This window comes from Aotus nancymaae, unplaced genomic scaffold (assembly GCF_030222135.1).
Source record: "Aotus nancymaae isolate 86718 unplaced genomic scaffold, 86718_ANA_hifiasm-v0.15.2.pri h1tg000057l, whole genome shotgun sequence".
NCBI classification, from domain to species: Eukaryota; Metazoa; Chordata; class Mammalia; order Primates; family Aotidae; genus Aotus; species Aotus nancymaae.
Window position 1 is genome coordinate 9,547,542 of NW_026988471.1, and position 24,902 is coordinate 9,572,443.

General features: G+C 50.1%; 1 protein-coding gene across 6 annotated transcripts in view; it reads left to right on the plus strand.

Annotated features, from left to right (window-relative positions):
* Window positions 1-24,902, plus strand: part of HPCAL1 (hippocalcin like 1) — a 121,023-nt gene that overhangs the window by 30,153 nt on the left and 65,968 nt on the right. The window contains exon 1 of one of the 6 annotated variants that reach the window (XM_064363843.1): window positions 5,513-5,648. The exons of 4 other annotated variants lie outside the window; for them this stretch is intronic. The gene's annotated coding sequence lies outside the window, so the exon portion shown is untranslated. Of the gene's footprint in view, window positions 1-5,512; window positions 5,649-6,826; window positions 6,845-24,902 lie in introns of those variants that run through there. One more of the 6 variants, XM_012438834.2, reaches the window with a different exon arrangement.

Here is a 24,902-nt window from a genome sequence, read left to right on the forward strand (position 1 = left end):
CTCCATCTTTCTCCCTCTCTGGCCTGGTGTTTCCAGTTTTTTGTGGTTGGGGACATAAGCTGCCATTGATTGCTTGGTGACATTGGCCACTCCTGTGGTGGCCCCAGCTAGGCTTGCTGCCTGTGTGTGGGGAGGGTGCCCTTCTTGTCACCTGTTGTCATTTGTGAGAGAGCCCTGTGTCCCCTGTTGATTCAGAGGGAGCGCTTCTTGTCACCCATTGTCATTTATGAGCCCTGTTCACCTGTTGATGCTTCACAGGAAATGATCCTTGTCACTCGTTGTCATTTATGAGCCCTGTGTCCCCTGTTGCTTCAGAGGGAGTGCTCCTTGTCACCCATTGTCATGTGTACTCATTTTGCTTCTCTCGTCTCCCTTCCTGCTTTTGGATGACAGGACAGCGGCTCCAGAGGGGAAGTGCTTTGACCTGGCTGAGGTCATGTCCAGAGTCTGACTGCTCTCTCCACCCACCCGTGGTCCCGTCAGCCTCTTCCTCCTCTCCTCTGTCTGATCTGAGCATTTGCCATTTCCTTCCATTGAGGCTTCATTTGAGTTGCATCATGATGTTCTCCTTTTTTCAAAGTTTCATCTGCCCACAGGTTTCCATTTTCTCTAGAACTCTCCTCCTTCTTCTCTAGGCCCTGGCCTGCCCCTCTGTGGTTCCTGGGAAGCTCCTGGGTACCCCCCACGCCTTATCTAGGACAGCTTCTGCCTAGGGTGGGCCAGGCAGGGTGGGAGCTGGGAGGTAGCCGTGCAGGGGAGGGATGAAGCGGGCCTCTGCGCTCCCTAGCTGGCTGCAGGCTTGGAGGAAAGTAAGAGTCCGATGCTTGTTGAAACGGTGAGGACAACTTTATTCCAGGCTGACGCAGTCGGGTTGACCCTATCAGCAAGGGAGAGATGGAGCTGTACTTCTGATACCACCAGGAAGGGACAGAGCTGGGAAGTGGTGTGGGCTGGGTGGGTGGAAAGCAACGAGGAGACATCATATGTAGTGGGATTCTTGCCAAAGGCAGGGGGGCTTTGATGTCAAAGGCGGAGATGACGACTGATTGGATCTCAAGAGTGGTCGGATGTGAAGTAGGGGGTGGATTTCCCCTAAACTGACTAGGCAGGATTCTTGCTAAGACTGGGCCAGGCAAGCTGAAGACAGGCGGTGGAAATAGGGCTCGGAGGAGCCTGAATGAAGTTTGATTTTAGAGTGGGGACTAGTGCAGGGGGAGGGGTGGGGTGGGTCTCTGTTGGGGTTCTGTGGGGGATTTCAGGGCTCACTGGATGTGTGGGCACAGCAGGCCCTGCTTGAGCCCCATGACGCCTGGACACTGCCACCAGGGGCCTGCCCTGCCTGCAGTCTCTGTGCTTGGTCTTTAATCAGCCTCTTGGGCGTTGTAAATTCTAGACAAAGATTCTTCTCTTCTTCTTTTTTTTTTTTTTTGAGACGGAGTTTCGCAGTTTCACTCTTGTTACCCAGGCTGGAGTGCAATTGCGCTATCTCGGCTCACCGCAACCTCCGCCTCCTGGGTTCAGGCAATTCTCCTGCCTCAGCCTCCTGAGTAGCTGGGATTACAGGCACACGCCACCATGCCCAGCTAATTTTTTGTATTAGTAGAGACGGGGTTTCACCATGTTGACCAGGATGGTCTCGATCTCTTGACCTCGTGATCCACCCGCCTTGGCCTCCCAAAGTGCTGGGAGTACAGGCTTGAACCACCGCGCCCGGCCTGATTCTTCTCTTCTTAAAGTTTGCTAATTCTGCTATGATAAAAGTAATGCGCTTTCACAGGAGAGACTCACTAAAGTACCAAGGAGTGTGAATCAGGTGGTCACAGTGAACTGTGGACGTTTGTCTGCCTCCAGGAGCTGGTGTGAGATTCTCCAGTGGACTCCTACTCTCTGTTGGAGGTCAAGGATCCAGCTCGGTCTCACTGCCTCCTCCTTTCAGCAAAGTCAGGAGGCCATTCCCTCCAGGATGGACGGGCTGCAGCCTCCCGGCACTTCCTGGGGACCTGCTGGCAGACGCGCCCTCCACCTGGCCAAAGCCAGCCTGCTGTAGCACAGCACCTTTTCTTCCCACGTGGGCAGCTGGTTCCCATGCAAGCCTTCCCTGTTAACCTAGAATTCCTCTGTGCTCTCAGAGCTGGCGCGTTTTGGTGTCCAGCTGTGACCATTTTGCTTTTGTGTTTGATTTGATTTTTGAAGAAATTTTTTATTTCTTTACCCAAAAATTCTGTGTCTCTTCAGTAAGACCGGAAAACACAGAAAAACAGACAAAAAAATTCCCCCATAACTACCCTTCCCACCTCCACCTCCATATAACTTTTTTTTTTTTTGACACAGAGAATCTCTTGACTTTTTAATAACAGCCATTGTGACTGGCATGACATCATATTTCACTGGTTTTGATTTGCGTCTCTCTAATAATCTATGATGTTGAGCTTTTTTTCATACGCTTGTTGGCTGCATAAACGTCTTCTTTTGAGAGGTGTCTGTTCATATCCTTTGCCTACTTTTAAAAAATATTTTATTTTATTTTATTTTTTTGAGACAGAGTTTTGCTCTTGTTGCCCAGGCTGGAGTGCAATGGTACGGATCTCAGCTCACCACAACCTCTGCCTCCTGGGTTCAAGTGATTCTTCTGCCTCAGCCTCCTGAGTAGCTGGGATTACAGATATGCACCACCACGCCTGGAGAATTTTGTATTTTTAGTAGAGACAAAGTTTCTCCATGTTGGTCAGGCTGGTCTCGAATGCCCAACCTCAGGTGATCCGCCCACTTTGGCCTCCCAAAGTGCATAATTTTATCAGCATTCTGAACTGTAGCCCTCCAGACTCATTTCTGCCTCTCCGGAGGTGTGCATAAAGTCTAGAAGCATAGGCCAAGAAACCTAACACCATCAAAAACGTCTTCAACCTGTAAAGGAATAAAATAACATCATCTGTGTTCAGATTTTATAGATGCTTTGTAGATGTGTGTGACAGAAATGTGGAGTTTTAGCAAAAATAAGACCGTATTTTTGTTTTTATTTTGATTGATTGTACTATGAAGACCAGTAGAGCATTCTAGAGCCAGCCCACGCCCATCTCTCCTCTTTCCCCAGTGACCACTAAGCCCTCTGCGGAGGGAAGTGGGGATCATATTTGTGTGCATTTTATGCTCTTGCCACCTGTGTGCATAGCCTTAAACAAAACATTAGTTTTTATTTGTTAGAAATACTCATAAATGGTAGCCCAGGCATGGCGGCTCATGCCTGTAATCCCAGCTCTTTGGGAGGCTGAGGCAGGAGGATTGCTTGAGTCCTGGAATTCAAGACCAGCCTGGGCAACAAAGCAAGACCCTGTTTTTTTTTTTTTTTTTTTAGAAACAAAACCAACAACACTTAGGCGGGTACAGTGTCATGTGCCCGTAGTCCCAGCTCTTCAGGAGGCTGAGGTGGGAGGCTCTCCTGAGCCCAGGAGTTTGAGGCTATAGTGATCTGTGGTCATGCCACTGTACTCCAGCCTGGATGACGGAGTGAGACCTTGTCTGTAAAAAAAAAAAAAAAAAAGGAGAAAACAGAAAGAAATATTCAGAAATGGTATATATACATAAGTTTGTAATTTGTTCTTGACTCCTTTGTCAACAATTTTTAAGCTGTATCTATGTTGATACATAGATGTGGTTCATGGTCTTCTTTTTCCTCCTTTTTAACTGCTCTATAGAATTCCATTGTCTTTTTTATTTTCTTTTTTTGAGGCAGGGTCTCGCTCTGTCACCCAGGCTAGAGTGCAGTGGCACGATCTTGGCTCAGTGCAACCTCCACCTCCCAGGCTCAAGCGATCTTCCCACCTCAGCCTCCCAGGTAGCTAGGACTACAGGCACATGCCACCACGCCCAGCTAATTTTTGTATTTTTTATAGAGACAGAGTTTTGCCAGATTACCCAGGCTGGTCTTGAATTTCTGAGTGCAAGCGATCCACCTATCTCGGCCTCCCAAAGTGCTGGAATTACAGGCATGAACCACCATGCCTGGCCCATTGTCTTAATAAGCCATCGTTTCCCTAGTCACATACAGTTAGGTCACTTCCATTTTTTCACTATGAAGAAGAGTGCCATAATGAATATTGATTATCCTTGAGCACTGACCATGGAAGGAAGCCTCTAAGATGCCGCCACTGGTCCCTGCATCCTGGTCTTCACACCCTTGTATAATCCCTTCTGTCAGGTGTGGGCTGGATTAACTGACTTGATTCTAACAAATAGCACACAGCCAGAGGGATGGGATATCACTTCTGACATCAGGTTATGAAAAGATTGCAACTGTCAGCTTGGGTGTTCTCTGTTGCCCTCTCAGATTGCCAACCCTGGAAGGAGCCAGATGCCTTGTCTCAAGGCAGTCCTGTGGAGAGACCCACATGGCAGGGGACTGAGGGCTGCCAACAACCATGTGAGTGGGCTTGAAAGCAGATCTCTACCTGCTCCCCCTTCCCAGTCGAGGCTTCAGATGAGACTGCTGCCCTGAAAACAGCCAAGGGGAACCTCTTGAGAGGCCTTGAGCCAGATTCCAGGCCCAGAGAAACTGTGAGATATGTTTATTGTTTTAGGCTGCTGACTTTTGGGGTGTAATTTGTTAAACGGCAATAGATAACCAATATGAATATACCCTGAGAATTCCTTAGGGGTCTAGAATATTTAGCAGTGGAATTGCCAGGTACTATGGTATTCTCACGCTCAACAGTACTGTTGTTACTAAATTCATCTCCAAGGAGTTTGTGGCAGCTTCACTCCTCTCTGCAAGGGTCAATGAGTTCCTTTTCCTCATACCTCTCCAGCACTTGCGTTGTCAGACTTTACCATCAGAACACTCTAATGGGTGTGAAATATTAGCTCATGATTATTTGAATTTGTACTTCCCTAAGTTCTAGTGAGGTTGGACGTATTTTCAATACATTGTTATCCTTTCTGCTTTCCTCTGCTGCAAATTAATTGCATGTTCATATCCTCTGCTGTAAGCTAATTGCATGTTCATATCCTTTGTCCAATCTCTTTTTGGGTGGATTATCTTTTTCTTAGTGATTTGTAGTTTTTCTTTTTTTTCACTCTAGAGACTAATCCTTTGTCAGTTAGTGCTATTTTACACTTGGCTTTTTTTCAGCTAGCAGAGTGTTGAGAATGTTCTTCTATGCCGATGTATACTTCATTTTATTGGCATTCCATTGTGGAGATGGGTCATTTATTTATTCCGGTGGACATGTAGGTTGTTTGCACTTTTGCATTAATGGGAACATGACTGTGTGTCAGTCAGCTGGGCAATGCTCTGATACCAATGACCTCCAAGTCTTAGTGTTTGCAGCAATGAAGATTTATTTGTCCCTCAAGTGACATGACTGTCACCTGTTGACTGTGGCTCTGCTCTATGACATTGTCCCTCAGGAGCCAGGCTTTCAGAGCAGTCCCGTCTGAGACATTGCTGGTCTCGTGGCAGAGGGAAAAAAGATGGTGGAACAACATAATTCTATTTTTTTTCTCTTTTAGAGACAGGATATTGCTGTGGCACCCAGGCTGCGGTGCTGTGGTACATCATAGCTCACTGCAGCCTCGGACTCCTGGACACAACTGATCTTCCCACCTCAGCTTCCCGAGTAGCTGAGACTACAGGTGCGCACCACCACACCTGGGTAATTTTTACTTTTTATATTTTTTGTAGAGATGTAGGTCTTATTATGTTGCCCAGACTGTTCTTGTACTCCTGGCCTCAAGTGATCCTCTCACCTTAGCCTCCCAAAGTGCTGGGATTACAGGTGCGAGCCACTGGACCGGGCAGGAACAATATACTTCTCAAAGCTTCTGCTCAGAAGTGGGAATGGACATGGGCTGCATGTCAGTTCCCATCACATTGCATTGCCTGAAGCAAACCCTGTGGCCCAGCTGATGTCAGTGGGGTGGGAAGTATACTCCTCCCATAGGGAGGCCAGGCAGGGGGGATTTTGAGCCAAGACCACCCACCACGTGCTGCGATGAGCAGCTGCCCCCACCTCCTTTCATGTCTCCACATGTATCCTTACAAGTAGAATTGCTGCGTTAGGAATATGCATATTTGTATTTACTATTTATTATGCCAGCTAGATTCTAACTGTCACTACATTTGCTGCGAATCATAGGTAATTATTCCTCCTGATGGCCATTTTAAAAAGAAGAACAACATTATTAGGTAGAAATCCTCCTGACCCCCCGCCCCGGTTGCCCACCCTCACTACAACAGCATAGCTCGCTCGATAGTTTTCAAATTACTTCCATGTTTTATTTACTGCTCACAGCCTCCCTGTGGGGTTTGGAGTTACAGGTGTTTCTCCACTCCTCCACTGACAAGGTGCCTGAGGCTCAGAGAGGCTGAGAAACGCGCTCAGGGCTGCACAGCTGGGGATCAGGCCAGGTCCTGGCCCCTGCTCAGTTCTGGGCTCTTTCTCCTCCACTCTGGCCTTTGGGGGCTGTGGTTAAGATCTTCCCCCAGCCCCTTCCGTCCCAGCCTTCCCTCCCTGCTCTCATGCCCTGTTCTTCCCTGTGCTCAGTGGCTGGTTTCTCAGTTCCCCGGGAGGTGCGGGCTGGTCCTTACGGTCTCTATGTCAGTGTTCCCGGCAGGGCCTCCGAGCCTGCCCTCTGAGGATGGGTCGCCCGTGGCTGCACCGGCTTAGTCTGTATTTAGGTATCACTGACTATCATTGGACCTGGGGAGGGGATTTACTATTTTTAGAGAAAGTCAGGGGAGCTCCATAAATCCTGTTAGTCAACAGAACTGCAGAGAGGTGGCTGTTTATGAAGGAGGGTGACTTTTTTAGAAGTGGCGCATTTAGAAGACCACATTGTATCATTCTGTGTACGTGAGCTCTGCAGAATAGGCAATTCTAAAGAGACAGAAAATAGATTCGTGATTGCAGGGAGTGGGGAGGAGGGATGGGGAGCGGCTCCTGAGGGGTGCAGGGTTTCTTTTGGGGGTAATGGAAGTATTCTGAGTATTCTGGAATTAGATAGGGGTGTTACAGGGTTTCTTTTGGGGGTGGTGGAAGTGTTCTGGAATTAAATAGGGGTGTTATGGGGTTTTTTTGGGGGGTGATGGAAATGTTCTGGAATTGGATAGTGGTGGTATGGGGTTTCTTTTAGGGGTAATGAAAGTGTTCTGGAATTAGATAGGGGTGTTACAGGGTTTCTTTTGGGGGTGATGAAAGTGTTCTGGAATTAGAAGTGTTACGGGGTTTCTTTTGGGGGTGATGGAATTGTTCTGGAATTAGATAGTGGTGATGGTTGTAGGACCTGGTGAATAAACTGAAAACCACCCTTGAATTGTACCCTTAAAAACACACAAAGCAAACTGACAAATTATTGGGGGACAACATAAGAGAATGGGATGTGAACTTTGGATCAGGGAGGCCTGGATATCAGCTGTGTGGTGTTTCAAATAGATTGCGTAACCTCTTTGAGTCTCAGTCTTCCCATCTGTAAAGTAGGGTTCATTCTCACTTTGTAGGGTTGGTGTGAGACTCAGTGAGATGAAGTTTGTGGGTCACTTGGCAGGGGCAGGTGTCACGGGGTGGGAGCTGTGATTGTTCAGCCACTACTCTGTGCCCAGTACTGTGTTGGTGAAGTACTGGGCACAGTACTGTATGAAGTCAGTAAGGCACAGTCCTGAGCTATGGGGCTGACCCCACGTGTACCCGGAGTCAGCTTGGCAAGACCCCTTGACACCGGGTGCATGGAGGGTACCCCCATGGATTCCATAGAGCTTTGAGGCATATCCACAAAGTGTCCAGGAAAGGTGGCATTGTCTCCACTTGATAGAGGAAAAAACAGAGATGGAGGCAGCCAGAAGCATGGTGCAGTGCTGGGGTTTGGTCACTAATTTGATAATCACATAGAATACAAGCTAAGGTTTACTGAGTACTTATTTACCGCATGCCCACTACTGTAACTAAGTGCTTTAATCCCGTTATCTCATTTAATTCTCAAAACAGCCCTGTGAGACACTGAAGGGGCTGGAGATGGAGGGATGTGTGGCTGCCGTGTGTTTGCCAGGAAGCAGCGGATGGGAGTGAGGGCACAGACAGACACATGTGCCAGGACTTGGGTACACGAAGCTAAGGAGCGGGTGCCCATCATTCATTATACTCATCTCTCTGTTTTATATATATTTGAAAAATATACATATATATATTTTTGAGACAGAGTCTCGCTCTGTTGCCAGGCTGAAGTGCAGTGGTGTGATCTTGGCTCACTGTAACCTCCACCTCCCAGGTTCAAGCAGTTCTCCTGCCTCAGCCTCCCGAGTAGGTGGGACTACAGGTGTGCCAGCACGCCTAGCTAATTTTTGTATTTTTAGTAGAGACAAGGTTTCACCATGTTGGCCAGGATGGTCTCATTCTCTCTTTTTTTTAACTGCTTCTTGGGGAGCAGGGCTAAGTCACAGGCCATGCGCCCAGAGTCAGCCTCATCTCGATCTCTTGACCTCGTGATCTGTCTGCCTTGGCCTCCCAAAGTACTCGGATTACAGGCATGAGCCACCGCACCAGGCCAAAAAAATTTTTTTTGTTTATAGGGTTTCGCTCTGTCACCCAGGCTGAGGGCAGTGGCACAATCTCAGCTCACTGCAACCTCCACCTCCCAGGCTCAAGTGATTCTCCTGCCTCAGCATCTGGAGTAGGTAGGATTACAGGTGTGTGCCACCATGCTTGGCTAATTCTTTTGTATTTTTAGTAGAGATAGAGTTTCACTGTGTTGGCCAGGCTGGTCTTGAACTCCTGACCTCAAGTGATCTGCCTGCCTCGGCCTCCCAAAGTGCTGGGATTACAGGCATAAGCCTCTGCTCCCAGTCGTATTTGAACTTTTTTACAGTAAAAAGTTTAAAAACCAGCAATCCTATGAAGTAGGTCCTCTTATTTGTGCTTTACAGATGGGGAAATTGAGGCACAGAGCGTGGGAGGTTATACAGCAAGATTTGGCGCTAGCTTGCCGTGCTCATACCCAGCAGGACGTAGCAATGGGGCTGGCGAAACAGAGGCCTTGGGCTCGTGGGCCTCCTGTGGTTCCTGCGCATTGAGCCTGAGCCCCTGCACTCGCCCGGCGGAGCCAGCGCTCTCCTCCTTGTCCTAGTGAGCATCACAGGTGTGGTATGAAGTGTTTGGGGGTTGGAGACGGAAGACATTTTCCTCTGTCTCCAGATTCAGGGGATTCTTGGTTAGTCTGGGCTTCATGACACTGGGCTAGAGTTCTTTCACTTGGCTTGTTAATCTGGTAAAACCTGTGGCCCTGTGACGTTACCTTGTTTCTCATAGTTCGAGCCTTCAAAACTAGACTCAGTGGTGGGATATGTCTGCACTGCTTCCCCCACCCCCTGCCAGCTTCAGCTCCTCCTCCCAACAAAGCAGAAGGAAGATAGACCTGAGGGTGCACTTCAGCCCCTCAACCAGCTGTGTGCCTTTGGAGAAGCAGCTTAACCTCTCTGAGCCCAGTTTCCTTTCTTGAATAGGAAAAGTATTAATGCTTCCTTCAATGATTACTGGAGTGTCTTGGTGTGCAGGGTCTGGGCTGCTCTCTAACAGTATAAGGCACAGCCTCAATATTTTAGGGCCTGTTGCTAAGAACTGCGCCACTATCTTGATAAACATGTTTTCCAGGGACTTGTGGAGGAATGTTGTAGTTATTAATGTGCCTTTAAGGTTGGATGACTCAGAATGTCCCTCAGATAGTAGAAGAGGCAGCTTTGAGAGGTCTTCTGTAGGAGGGCGCAGGAACACCCCCTGAGGGGGTATCATACCTGTTGGCACTGTGGGGATGCAGGCTTAGAGGGGACTGAACTTTCCAGGGCCACACAGTCTGTAAGCGGCAGAGCTGGGACACAACCCCAGGCTCGCTGCTCTCAAAGCTTTGCTTTTAAACTCTCACTTCAGATGCCAGGGCTTCCTTTCAGATTTAGTCTTTTTTTTTTTTGAGACGGAATTTTACTCTGTCGCCCAGGCTGGAGTGCAATGGTGCAGTCTCGGCTCACTGCAACCTTCGCCTCCCGGGTTCAAGTGATTCTTCTGCCTCAGCCTCCTGAGTAGCTGGGATTATAGGCACCCGCCACCACGCCTGGCTAATTTTTTTTTTGTATTTTTAGTAGAGACTGGGTTTCACCATGTTGGCCAGGCTGGTTTTGAACTCCTGACCTCAGGTCATCCGCCTGCCTCGGCCTCCCAAAGTGCTGGGATTACAGGCGTGAGCCACTGCGCTGGGCCAGTAACGCTCAATAACTCTTGTTTGTTTGTTTGTTTGTTTTGAGATGGAATCTTGCTCTGTCACCGAGGCTGGAGTGCAGTGGCACAAACTTGGCTCACGGCACCCTCCGCCTTCCATGGTCAAGCAATTCTCTTGCCTCAGCCTCCCGAGTAGCTGTGATTACAGGCACCTGCCACCATGCCCTGCTAATTTTTGTATTTTAGTAGAGATGGGGTTTCACCATGTTGGCCAGGCTGGTCTCAAACTCCTGACCTAAGCTGATCTGCCCACCTCGGCCTCCCAAAGTGCTGGGATTACAGGCGTGAGCCGCCACACTCGGCCCAGATTTCGTCTTCTCTCTAAGCACTGTTGGAGAAGAAGTCTCCAGACTGCAGGGCTCTGAAGTTCCCCCATATCCCTGCCCTTCCCTGCAGCCCACCCTGGGGCCTGTCCTCCCCTGTTCCTGAGTCCCTGTCCTATTCCTGCCCTCCGGGTAAGACAGCACTTATAATCATGCCTCATGCTAAATTCATGAAATTAACCCTCAGACTCCTCTTCTCTGGATTAAATCATTTCACTTTTTTCCCGTCCTCATAAAACATCGGTTATACATTCTAGATACTATATTGGATGTGTAATAAATTCAGAATAAATGACATGTGATGGCCACTGAACTAACCTCCCTCCATGCGTCTGGAGGCAGGTTTTCAGTGGAATTATGCTTTAAATTGGCTCTCCTGCGCAGTTTTTCTTAAAGCCTAGGTTGACCACTCAAGGGTCTAGATTTATAATAGAAACTGTGGCCGGTCGCGGTGGCTCACACCTGTCATCCTAGCACTTTGGGAGGCTGAGGTGGGTCGAACAGTTGAGTCCAGGAGTACGAGACCAGCTTGGGCAACAGGGTGAAACCTCATTTCTACAAAAAATACAAAAATCAGCCAGGCATGGTAGTGCATGCTGTACACAGGAGGCTGAAGCAGGAGGATCACCTGAACCCAGGAGGTTGAGGCTGCAGTGAGTCACGATCGCGGCACTGCACTCCAGCCTGGGCAACAGAGCAAGGCCTTCTTTTAAAAGCAACAACAACAACAACAACAACAAATTGTGGCACAAATGTATACACAGAAGTACGGAGAGCCTTCTCTGCAGCTAAGCTCAGGAGTGACCAACGGGTGGGGCTTTGGGGGAAGAGACTGGGGTCTTTAAGCAGAAACTCTCCCCTCAACGCAGGAAAGCTGCTGAAGGACTTCAGAAACCTAAATGTGAGCCATTGGCTCTTCTAAAGTGGGGAGAGGAATCCCTCCTGCCCTACGCTGCAAGACTCCCCAAGAGAGGGCGGGAGAGGGCAGGAGAGCAGGCGTTGGCTGGGTCCTGCGCTTCCCAAGAGATGTGACTGTCTTAAAAGCAATACCTTCCTGATTACCATGGGAGAAATTCAGATGTTTTGAAAAGATCGACCACAAGTTTGAAGTTGAAGAGGTCCTTTATTTCAGTTTCTCTGGGCTGGGTATGCTGGCTCACACTTGTAATCCCAGCGCTTTAGGAGGTCAAAGTGAGAAGATCGCTTGAGGATTGCTTCGAGGCCAGCCTGGGCAACAGAGTGAGACTCTATCTCTAGATAAAGTTTAAAAAAATTAGCCAGATGTGGTGGTGTGCTCCTGTAGTCCCAGCTACTTGGGAGGCTAAGTTGGGAGGATCACTTGAGCCCAGGAGATCGAGGCTGCAGTGAGCTCTGATTGTGCCACTGCAATCAGCCTCAGTGACAGCATGAGACCCTGTCTCTAAAAAAAAATTAAAATAAAAAAATTAAGTTTTGCTCCCTGTTTCATTTAGATGGAGACTGTGGGATTTGGGACAGAATTTTCCTTGCTGGGTGGTTATCATTAACCTGTTGAATGAGCAACAGACCAGGGCGGGGACCCAGCCTTGCACGCCTCCGGGGCACACGCATTCTTTGTGGAAGTGTCTGCTGGAATGCCACAGCCCTGCCTTCTGTGCAAGGCCAGCTAGTCTGGGTCCTGGGATACAGCCACATGTGCAGTCCCTGGCCTCCAGCGCGCTGCCCGACGGGGAGGAATGCAGAAACAACGCAGCTGCAAGGAGGACTGACCAGCCCAGCCTGGGGGAGGGTGGCAGGGGCCTCCCAGGGGGCGGGGCTCGTGCTGGGCTGTGCTGGGCTTTGCAGGATGCCGGACTTTTGGCAGGGGAGGAAATCAGGGTGAGAGCATTCCAGACGTAGGGAACAGCATGTGCAGAGGTGCCCGGCTGGAGGAGCCCCATGGGTTTGCACCGTGCGCTGAGCTCCCTCTTATTTTTTCTTGTTGAGTTTTGTTTTGTCACCCAGTCGGTCTTGTGGGCAAAGAGAGGCATCATCTGTTCCCGGCTGGGCTGGCCACCCTTCAGTAGCTACGTGAGATGTCCTGGCTGGCCTCTGAGGAGTCTCTTCGTCTGTCCATCTCATGGCTGGAGTCCGTGGCCTGTGGTGGGTGGCAGTTGGCACCTCTCCCCGCTGCATCCCCGGGCCCCTTTTTGGACAGGATGGTGCTCCCCGGGGCCTGGCACTGGGGATGGCCAGCTCTGGGTTTGAAGCTTCTGTCTCCCGTGTGGGATATCAGTGCCCCCAGCGATTGTTGCACGTTTTAAACTCGATGTGCCTGTGGATGTGCGTGTAGAGTCGGGGTCCTCCCCGAGCTCCGGCACCCTGTGTCATTCTCTCTGTTCTATGGCAGAGCTCTGGGGCAGCCCTGACTACGTTCCAGCGTGGGCCTGCAGCTCTGATGTACAGTGGGTGTGCACTGGCAAGGAGTGTGCTGTCACAATATTAAAATAACTTTCATGTTGGTAAACAGCCCCATTCCGCCTCTCCTAGGACCCTAGACCTCTAGCATACCATGGAGGCCTGCCCCATCCTCATAAAACACACCATGTTCAAATTACTTATCTCCTCTTCCCCTGCCACTCTGCTGAGAAGGCTGATCCTTATCCTCAGAGTAGTGACTCTCTTCTAGGAGTAAGATGATGCTAATTCTCACTAGCGTGTGAAGAACTGATAGCACTGTATCTCCCTCCAGGACTCTTGGGTGGGAGGTGGGTGTTTGCACAGTGGTCCACTCAGCAGGCAGGTGAGCCAGCCTGGTTTCCCACAGACTTCCATGCAAGTGATTCCTGATGTTCCCAGGGTCTTCCTTTCTTTCGCTTCTGAACCTGGAGGTTTCTTGAAGTCTGGAGGATTTTCAGGGTGTGGATGGCTTCAGGTGGGCCCTCTGCTGTATGGGTTTGCAAGCTGCCACTGCTTTGACTGCAGACGTTGGGTTGAGCGTGGCCAATGCCAAGTCCAAGAGATCGGGCTGGAACCAGGCTAAATCTTAAGGCCAGAAACAAAACCCGTCCTTGCGAAGGGACTTTTAGATCAGTGGCAGACGGCACAGAAAGTCTTTCTGCTGTTCTCTTGTGCTGGGTGTGGCTCAGGGCTGAGGGGAGAGAGGAGAGATGAGGGCAGAAAGAGAAGAGGGTCAGGCTGCAGGGCTGAACACATGGCCCATGGCTGTGCTCTTCCTAAGCAAACAGTTCTGGAGTGAGGCTCGGGCCTCCATGCCTCCTGGGAGGTTGCACCTCTTGGGGGATGGAGAACGTTGGCTACAGACCCAGCAGGAGCACCGGTAGCTGTGTGTCATGTCCTGCCCAGATCTGTTGCTTTCTAACCAGGTTATTGAGCTGTCGAAGGAGCAGGGATGAAGACTCTCTTATTAAAAACTAAACAAAACACAAAAAGGCAGAACCAGCTAGCAGACAGTTGAGAGCTGCAATGAACTCGTTAACCCTGCAGCTTTGATCTCGAAGGCTCGGTGGCTCCCGGCTCAGAGGACCCTGGGGACGTGGTCTTTGATGCTTGCTCTCCCCACAGGCATCACCTCCACCAGCGTCTCTGCCCAGTGTGCAGCTGCCCTGAGCCAAGGATTAATTATGTAACAAGCCCATATCCCAGCCCTGCCTGAGCAGGCCATGTGCCAGCAAGGGGGGCCCCCGAAGTGCCGCTAGGTGCCTCGGGATTAGCATAAGGCCCGTTGATCCAGGAAGCCAGAACCAGTGCACATCTGTTAAGCGCATGCACCAAGCGGTTATTCTGCGGTTGTATAGTGATTGTCTTTATGGAACTCCAGAATAGCTTCTTGGATATCACTCTTCAGGCCCTGAAATGGAGCCCTGTGCAAAGAAATGAAGAAAAGCTATCAGGGCATCTGCAGCCGCTATTAAACCATCTGGCAGCTCAGAAATATTTTATAATCAAATGAGTAAGATGGGCTTCCTGCACCCCACAGCACTCTGCTCCCCCTTCCCTTCCTCCCAGGACGCGCTCTGTCTCTCTCTTTCTCTGTGTCTTTCTATGTGTCTGTTTTTCTCTCTCTTTCTGTGTGTGTCTCTCTGCCTGTCTGTTGTCTCTGTCTCTTTCTGTGTGTGTCTCTCTGCCTGTCTGTTTCTGTCTCTATGTGTCTCTGTCTCTTTCTGTGTGTGTCTTTCTCTGTTTCTGTCTGTCTTGCTCTCTGTTTCTATCTCTCTATCTCTGTGCCTGCCTCTTTCTCTCTGTCTCTCTGTGTGTGTGTGTCTCTCTCTTTTTTGGGACACACTAGAGGAACCTTCTTCCCAGGAGCGAAGATACTGTACTCTGCATTTTTGCCATTTGCTAGCTGGGTGACCTTGGGCTGCTCTCAAATTCTCTTATCCTGGGTTTCTTCATTTGTAACATGGAAGCACCACTTCACAGTGCTGTTGTGTGGATCAGGATGAGATGAATGTGTCCTACTGTGGTACTGTTTATTATTTGTCTTAGAAAAACTTTTTTTTTTTTTTTTTTTGAGACAGGGTCTTGCTGTCACCCAGGTTGGAGTGATGGCATGATCTTGGCTCACTGCAACCTCGACCTCCCAGGCTCAAGCGATCCTCCCACCTCAGCCTCCCAAGAAGCTGGGACTACAGGTGCGAGCCACCACACCCAGCTAATTTTTGTAGAGACAGGTCTTGCTATGCTGCCTGGTCTGGTCTTGAACTCTTGGGCTTAAGTGCTCTTCCCACTTCAGCCTCCCAAAGTGCTGGGATTATAGGCGTGAGCCACTGCACCCATCCAGAAAGACTTTTAAAAACTTTTGTGTTTTAACTTTTTCTGATTGTAAATGTGATACATGCATGTTCACTGTAGTATAGAAAATACAAAGAAAGTAGAACACAATGGCCATGTACGACACCCCTCCCCCACCACAAAGGACTGCGAGCATTTCGCCGTATTTTGGAAGATTTCCCAAGTCACACAAGCACACAGATGATCTGTTGATCCAAACTGGGTGGAATAATTGTGGGAATAAATAGAAATGTGAGTGTGTGGGTGTGTCTGTGTGCCCCGGAGGGGTGGGTGTCTGTGTATGTGTGAGAGAGAGCCAGGCGCTGTGTGTGTGTGTAATGCCTTGGGGTCCTCAGACCTCCCTTGGTCCATCAGGGGCTGGCGGCCTCCCATCAGGACACTAGCCCAGCTGCATTCATGTTGTTCTTTGAGAGGGGGTGAGGGGAAAAAGTTGGGGAGCAGTGAGTGCTGATGTGGGGGTTGTGGGGGCCATGGGGAGCCTCCTGGTATTTTGTCTTAAGAGGCTCTGGGGATGTGGTGGGAGAAGCTGTTATGCCGGAACTGGCAGGGATGGAATGAGACTGAACTGGGGGAAATGGAATGGGACTGAATTGGGGGGGATGGAATGGGACTGAACTCGGGGGGATGGAATGGGACTGAACTGGGGGGATGGAATGGGACTGAACTGGGGGAAAATGGAATGGGACTGAACTGGGGGGGATGGAATGGGACTGAACTGGGGGGATGGAATGGGACTGAACTGGGGGGATGGAATGGGACTGAACTGGGGGAAAATGGAATGGGACTGAACTGGGGGGATGGAATGGGACTGAACTGGGGGGGATGGAATGGGACTGAACTGGGGGAAATGGAATGGGACTGAACTGGGGAAATGGAATGGGACTGAATTGGGGGAAATGGAATGGGACTGAACTGATGGGGAAATGGAATGGGACTGAACTGGGGAAATGGAATGGGACTGAATTGGGGGGGATGGAATGGGACTGAACTGGGGGGGATGGAATGGGACTGAACTGGGGGGGATGGAATGGGACTGAACTGGGGGGGATGGAATGGGACTGAACTGGGGGGGATGGAATGGGACTGAACTGGGGGGGATGGAATGGGACTGAACTGAGGGGGATGGAATGGGACTGAACTGGGGGGCATGGAATGGGACTGAACTGGGGGGATGGAATGGGACTGAACTAGGGGAGATAGAATAGGACTGAACTGGGAGGGATGGAATGGATCCGAATGGGGGGTATGGAATGGGACTGAACTGGGGGGGATGGGATGGAACTGAACTGGGGGGGAAATGGAATGGGACTGAACTGATGGGGAAATGGAATGGGACTGAACTGGGGGGAAATGGAATGGGACTGAACTGATGGGGAAATGGAATGGGACTGACCCCGTTACAGCCCAAGTGCCTTATTCAGGGCTTGGCCATTGAGTCTCGGGGGAGGCGTTCCCTTATCCTCAAATGTTAGCTTTGTCCACCAGTCCCCAGTCCCCTTGTGCCTTTCTTCCTCTTTGAATCGGGAGGCGGTTCTGACTTGTGAGATGCGTAACCCTCTAGGGCTCCTCGCAGGCGTTTGTGTCCTGAGCCAGTGAGTGTGTAAATGGTCCCTGAAAAGCTCTGTCCAGCTGGGATAACTGGTCAACCAGGCTGAGCCCCACATGCCTGGGACTGGCATTTATTTGTGGGTGTGAGGTACAGGGAGTGTTTCCATCACCAAGCAGAACGACATGTACCGTGTCCTCACCGTGGTAGTATGAAAATGACACGCCAGAGCGCCACTTCTCTCCCTTCCTCCTCTTCCTTCTCCCAGTCTTTGTGCTCCTCCACCGCCCCCTCCCTCGCCTTCCTCCTCTCTCCCTCTAATTGGGGTCAGGACCCCTCTGGAGGATGTTAGAGTTTAAACATTTGTTCCTCTCGTCACCGCCACCACGCGCCCACCCAGATTAGCGTCTAAGGGATTTATACTTGCTTGCAGCGCATTGCAGACTGTTTTCATCCTCAGAGGAGCCCAGTGCTCACAGATGAGCTGAGTTTGACTGCGATCCACTCCTGCGCCGCCCCCGCAGGTGCTGGAGTTCAGCCCGACACAGGCCGGCCTCCGTGAGAGGGAGTGGCCGCCTCCCTGGGATCCGTGACCCTACGGTGGGCGCCTGTTCTTTAGAACAACTTGCTCCTTCCGTCGCTGGCTGGGTCACCCAGCCCCAGGCCCACCCTTTTCAGAGCTCGTCCTCCACACCGGGCAGAGCCGTCTCAGAGTTACACGGGGAGCGGGGCCTTCAGGGAACGTGTCCTCGAGCTTGGGGCTGACTTGGACCACAATGATTTCATGATGGCATAAAACGTGCCTCCCAACTCCCCGATAATGGTCGTTACTCCCAAGCTCCAGCCCCAGGTGTGGACCAAGGTGGGGTGAAGGTGGTGCGGGGAGAGGAGGAAAGAGGCTGAAAATAGCCACACCCACTGCTGCCCTTCAGAAGTGCCTCCTGCCACCCTGGGGTCCCAGGAGCTGATGTGTGGGTGTCTGTCCCAAGCACCCACCCCGTTCTTCCTTCAGGCCCAGCTTGGGCTATCTGGGCCTTTCTGACGCGGTTCCCCTTGGGTTTAAACGCCTCCCACAGCAGACCTCCCCATGGCATTGTGTCTGGAGGGCGGGGCCAGGCATTTTCTGAGGCCTCCTGTGTTTCACTGGGATCCAGTACGAAGCCTGGCACAGAGCGTGGGCCAAAGCGGTTTAATGTTTACCTCCCCAAGCCCTTCATTTCCGTGTCCTCATTAATTCAGACAGGGTTGGGTTTAGCAAACGGTGTCTCCAACATAAGAAAATGCAGCGTGGGAATGGGGGCGGGGAGGTGTGCTGTGGAAGGGCCATTTCAGAAGCCCTGGTTTACAGGACAAAGTTGGTATCTTGATAAGTCACTCTTAAGCTTGCATTTGTTCATGCTTTAACGCAGTTATTAGATACCTACTGTAAGCCTAGCATGGTGCTGGGGATATAAAAGCAGGATCGAGTTCAATGGGGCAGGATTTAGGGGCAGTGAGACAGACCTCTGAATCACTTATTTTGTACACAGCAGAGCAATAACATTGTGTTTTTTAAAAAATACTCAGGGCCAGGCCGGGTGTGATGGCTCACGCTTGTAATACCAGCACTTTGGGAGGCCGCGGTGGGTGGATTGCTTGAGGTCAGGAGATTGAGACCAGCCTGGCCATATGATGAAATCCCTTCTCTACTGAAAATACAAAAATTAGCCAGGTGTGGTGGCACGTGCCTGTTATCCTAGCCAGTTGGAAGGCTGAGGTAGGAGAACTGATTGAACCCAAAAGGCGGAGGTTGCAGTTTGCGGTGAGCTGAGATTGCTCCGCTACACTCCAGCCTGGGTGACAGAGTGAGATTCTATCTCAAAAAAAAAACAACAAAAACAAACAAACAAAAACAAACAAAAACCTCTGGGCCAGCTGTGGTGGCTCACACCTGTAATATATGTGTGTGTGTGTGTGTGTGTGTGTGTGTGTGTGTGTATTAGCCAGGCAGGGTGGTGTGCATGTGCATCTACAGTCTCAGCTACTTGGACGGCTGAGGTGGGGGGATCACTTGAGCCAGGAGTTGAAGGTTGCAATGAGCTCTGATCCTGCCACTGCACTGCAGCCTGAGGGACAGAGTGAGACTTTGTCTCAAGAAACAAAAAAAACCTCTGGATTCTGGCCTTCTCCTGGGAAATCCGGATTTGTCTGGTATGTTCCTTGAACCCATTTAGACCAGCAGTCCGGCTTCCCAAAAGCATATCTGCCTCACGGTGCCCGGTAGCTTTAACCAAAGAGCTCAGCAAAGGGGCCTGTCTGAGTTTCAGTGAAATTCAGCAATCTGTTTCAACGTTTGATTAGCTTTCGGTTCAAGTCGCCACACCAACGTTGAGCCTGATGGTCTCATTGATTTATGTTGTTTCCTGCGTGTTTATCTTGGTGGCACCGGGGCATTTTCTTGGCTGCAGTAACAATGCTGGCCACAGCAGAGCAGCCTTTCTGAATTTCTTCCCTTTATTACCTGGCAGTAATGGAATCTGAATCTTCAAAAAGAAATTTTACATACTTTTTCCCTACCACAAGTCACCCATACTTATTAGAACGTCTCAAACATACTAAATGGTAACAAAAGAACAAAAAAAATAATATTTTGTCTCCCCTGCCAAGGTACCCACTCTCCTATTTGAGTGCTTGTAAGAAGCCTGCTTTTCCAGTATTATCTGACCTGACAGGGTGCTCAGCAATTGACAAAGATTATTAAAGAGGGGATCATAAAAATGATACAGACATATTGAACATTTTGTTATGACATGAAACATTTCTAGCCAGGCGTGGTGGCACATGCATGTGATCTGAGCTACTTGGGAGGCTGAGGCAGGAGAATCGCTTGAACCTGGGAGGCGGAGGTTGTGGTGAGCCGAGATTGTGCCATTGCACTCCAGCCTGGGCAACAAGAGCGAAACTCCATCTCAAAAAAAAAAAAAGTCGACATAAAACATTTCATTTTCATATTAAGCATGCATGTATTCCCCCATCTCTTGATAATAGGGCTAAGACCTCTCTTGGATTATGGGTCCACTGACTGCTGCCCTCATTTATCTTTCTTGGGTTATCCACACCATTACGCATTTTCTGAGACTCTCCGTTTCTGCATCTGTCAAGTGAAGTAGGAACTAGCACCAAATACTTGCTGATTTTTATATACCTCTGACATTATACAGTTATTTTGTTCATGACTAATTGAGCAGCCATCTTCTTCAAACATTCAACTTTGTTTCACAAAACCAACTCCTTTTAATCCTGTTCTGAGGGTTTACATTAAATTTAATTAACAGGTAATTACATAAGTACTGCTGGTATCAGCAGGTTTGGAAACAAACGTAACTGAGTCTTGGTGGGTTCAGAGTGTACCTGCCCAAAGGGTCCCACATGCTCTGTGCACCCAGAAGGGGACAGAGCACACCCCATAGTCCAGGGGCAATTAGGGGAAGCAGCTAATGAAGTCTGCTTTCTTCTGGCCTTTAAAAAAAAAATCTATGTTCTTTTTTTTTTTTTTTTTTTTGAGGCAGAGTCTTGCTCTGTTGCCCAGGTTGGAGTGCAGTGGCATGATCATGGCTCACCGCTTCCTGGGCTCAAGCGATCCTCCCACCTTGGCTTCCTCAGTAGCTGGGACGGTAGGTGCATGCCACTACGCCTGGCTAATTTTTGTATTTTTTGTAGAGACAGGATCTTGCCATATTGCCCCAGCTGGTCTTGAACTCCTGGGCTCAATCGATCCATCTGCCTTGGCCTCCCAAGTGCTGGTGAGCCACCACACCCGGCCAAAATTTAAAACGTTTGTGCCTCAAAGAATACTATCAAGAAAGTAAAAAGACAGCTCACAGATTAGGAGAAAATATTTGCAAATCGTATAGATTCTAGGCTTGCATCTAAGATATATAAAGAACTCTTACAACTCAATAACAGAAGACAACCCAATTGAAAAATAGGCAAAAGACTTGAATAGACATTTCTCCAAAGATATACAAGTAGCCAAGAAGCACATGACAAGATGCTCAGCGTCATTAGTCAGTAGGGAAATGCACATGAAAACCACAGCGAGATATCCAGTAAGACTGCTAGAATCCACAAGTCCTGTAAGCACAAGTGTAGATGAGGAAGTGGAGAAGTTGGAACCCTCATTTACTGTTGGTAGGACCAAAATGGTTCAGCCTCCTCAGAAAACAGCCTGGAAGTTCCTTAAAAGCTTAAATATAGAGTTACCGTATAACCTAACAATTGCACTCCTAGGCATATAAGAATGAAAGAGAAATGAAAACCTACACAAAAGTGTTTATGGCAGCAATATTCATAGTAGCCAGAAAGTGAAAATGACCAAAATGTCCTTCAACTGATGAATGTTTAAACAAAATGTAGTCTGTCCATACAATGGAATATCACTGAGCAGTAAAAGGAGGGAAGTATAAATTCATGCCACAACATGGACCAACCTTGAAAAGATATGCTAAGTGAATGAAGCCAGTCACAAAAGACCACATATTGTGCCTCAGCCTCCCGAAGTGCTGGAATTACAGGCATGAGCCACTGCGCCCAGCCAACTGTTGAATTTAAATATGTGAATTTTATGGTATGTGAACCACAAGTATTGCTGCCTATCCATATGCCTCCCGCCCACTTTCCCTCTCCCCATCTCACTGTTCTGGTCAGGGGAGGCTCTTTCTACATTGCTTTCCTTTCAACCTGTTTGGGACCTGCCTTCCTTTTTCCCTTCCCCATCCCTTGTAGCCCCTTCTCAAGAGAGAGAAGACATCTTGATTGCCATCCACGCTTTGCTAAAACTTTTCCATTCTAGTCTTAAATCTCTCTCTCTTTCTTAAGAGCTGATTTCCCAGTAGGGTTTATGTTTGGATCTAAGTTAATCCTCCTGGAAGCAGTTGACTTCATCCTCCAGCAGCTGTGACATCAGTAGAGGCCGTGCATGCTAGGGCAGGATCCAGGCCTCTCCCTTCCTCTGCAGTCCCCTGGGGATGTCAAGATCCGGTTCCTTGGTTGTGCCACACTTAGCTCTCCTCCTCATGGGTGTCTCAATGCCAGGGAGGTTATGGATGTGAGCTTATTATACAAGTGCCCTAGGTTTTCCAAGTGCGTCTGATCTTAAATACCCAGCCCTATGTGCTGACCTGGTATTAGAACTTATGATGCGACATACGCTTTGCAAACCATGGTCCCCTCCTCACAGATCCTTCAATTCAACATGCCCCCGAGCACCTACCATGCACCAGGCACTATGTTAGGTGCTGCGGAGATGAAGATGAGGAGGACAATGGCCTGTCCCCAGGCAGGACACAGACTAGAAGAAGGACAGGAAGCAAAGTGGACATGTGCACCACGTCTTTAAAACCCAAGAGAACAGCTGCCAGGATCCTCCTGGGGTCGGGTGGTGGCAGCCATAAAGAGAAGGGACATTTCAATTGGGCTTTGAAGGGTGCATAAGAGTTTGCTGGGACAGCCACACCACTGATCACTCAAAAGTGGGTAGGTTGTGAATCTTTAGCCTTCTGGAAATTTTTAAAAAGTTGTTCAGTGGGCAGCAGTGAAGAGGGTTTAGTTTTCCTGGAGACGCTGCTGCAACTTTGCTGGCTTCTGCAGGGACACCCAGGGAGTGGCTGGGAAAATTCGTAACTGTCTCACCTCCTCCGCTCTCGCTCACTGCCCAGGGCTCAAGGAGATTGGGGAGCAGTTTGCAAAGGCATTTGAAGATTAGGCTCCACACAGATGGACACTTTTTTTTTCTAAATAGATAAAGAATAACCTTGTGAAGGTTTCTTTTGGCTCTGAGCAGGGGACCCACAGGGCATTGCTATGAGGGTCTCAGAAACTGGTACCTACTTTCCTCTTACTTGGCGCAGGGGCCCCGCCAGAGGACACATTCTAGTGACAGCCTCAGGCTCGGGCTTGGAGAGTGAATTGTCTTCCCCAGGATGGTAGTCACGGCTCAGTAATTTACCCCAGGGATTGCACACAGCGGGTGGGAGGGTATTGATTTGTGGGCCTTTTGGCAAAACATACTTGTTCCTAACTGGCGAGGGAAACAGCCTGAAGACGTTCCCTGCGAAGCTGCCCTGTGTGGTCACAGATCAGGCCCAGCTCTGCTCCCCAGATAAGGGTGGGGGTGGTGGTGAGACAGAGACAGGGAAGACAAGCAGAGGGAAGATGGAGGAACCCACAGGGAGAGAGACGGAGACACACAGTGTGAGGTGGGGAGGGTCGCAGAGAGCGGGAAGGGGTCCGAGGCAGACGGAGATGGGGAGGCCCCCGCCTTTGGGTTTACACACACACGTGGCCTTTCTCAGACCCCTGGGAAGTAGCAGTTTCAGGTTGGCCACGTGGGCTGGGATCTTGAGTGTCCCTCAGTTTCTTCCACCCAGAGAGTCCCTGCTTTCCTGTCTGGGAAGGAGATGGGCTCTGTCCTCCCTGAGCAGTGCTGAGACCTGCCCTCCCCGCTCCCAGGTGTGCAGCGGGGGCCTTGGCCAGCTCCCCTCTGCTTGGGCACAAAGTCCTCAGGCACAGGGAACCCAGGGAGTCTGAAAATGTGGGGCCCAGGACTGATGGCCTCAGGCAGTGACATGCTCGGGCTCTGTGGGACTCCGAAGCCTGGTCGTTCCTCTCTCTGGCAATTTGTGAAATGGGGTGGTAGACAGTCCCTCCCTCTTCTCTCTCTCCTTCCTGTGGAAGGAAACACACCTCGTGCCCCTACTCGGTGTCCACCTGGGCATCAGTGTGCTAACCAACTGGTCATGGGCTCAATGCCAACAATCGCCAACACCTGCAAAATGCCCTCTCTGTGCCAGACACTTTAAAAACTTGTTCATTCGTTTATTTGTTCACTTATTTATTTGCTCTTTTGAGTCCAGCAACAGCCCTATGAGATAGGTATTATCTGTTTTCTGTCTAAACTGATGCCCAGCAAGGTAAGGCAATTCAGCTAAGGACATGCAGCTCCTAGGCCACTAAACCTCCCACTGGCCTGGAAGGGCAGACGGGACGGGCAATAGTGAACCATGAGCACAGTGGGAGAGCTAAGGCCACAGGACACCTTGCCTGAGGGTCTGGGGAGGTGGTTTTGAACTGGGACTTGAAGGCCAGACCGGGGTAAGAGCAGGAGGAAAAGCTTGAGGGACGACAGTATGTGCCAGGACGGTGGGACCCAGAGGGCGGGCGGAGGAGGGCACACCCACTGTCCCCTTCCGTCCTGCATTCACTCCCTGAGGTGGCATTTCCTTGAACGACAGGTGAGGACCCTGAGGCGTGGGAAGATTAAGTAACTGTCCCAGGTATAAGGTGGCATTTGAACCCAGGTCTAGCTGGCTCCATAGCCAGGCCCTGTGCCCCACACACCATGCCACCTGGTGCTTGGCCAACAGGAAATCACGTCCCCTGGTGTGTAAGTCAGGGAGGCAGAGGTACTGAGATGCTGCCACCTGTGAGCTCCCAGGCCCGGCCCTGCCCTTGGTGTTCCTTCAGGCCCCAGCCTCCCACCTCCCTCCAGGTCGACCCCTGCCTGGGTCACTGTCTGTTCTCCCACACACCCCTCCCTGCAGGAACACCCGTCTCCAAATCCCAGCTGCATATCTGCATCTGTACTGTTTCACAATAGTGATGGTTGACTGGGCAACACATAGTGAGATCCTATCACTACAGAAATTACAAAATTAGCTGGGCGTGGTGGCACAAGTAGCTCCCAGCTACTTGGGAGGCTGAGCTGGGAGGATCCTTGAGCCCAGGAGGTTGAGGCTGCAGTGAGCTATGATTGCACCACTGCACTCCAGCCTGGGTGACAGAGCGACACTCTGTGTCAAAGAAAAAAGAAGGTGATGCGGTCCAGGCATGGCATAGGAGCGTCTGTTCCACCTCAGGGCTGGCGCTGTCCTCTCCAGGAACAGCTTCCTTTTAGTAAAGATGAGGGTGGCTGAGGTGGGACGTGAGAGGTGTGCAGTACCCACAAAGCCAGGCCAGCCAGCAGCAGGT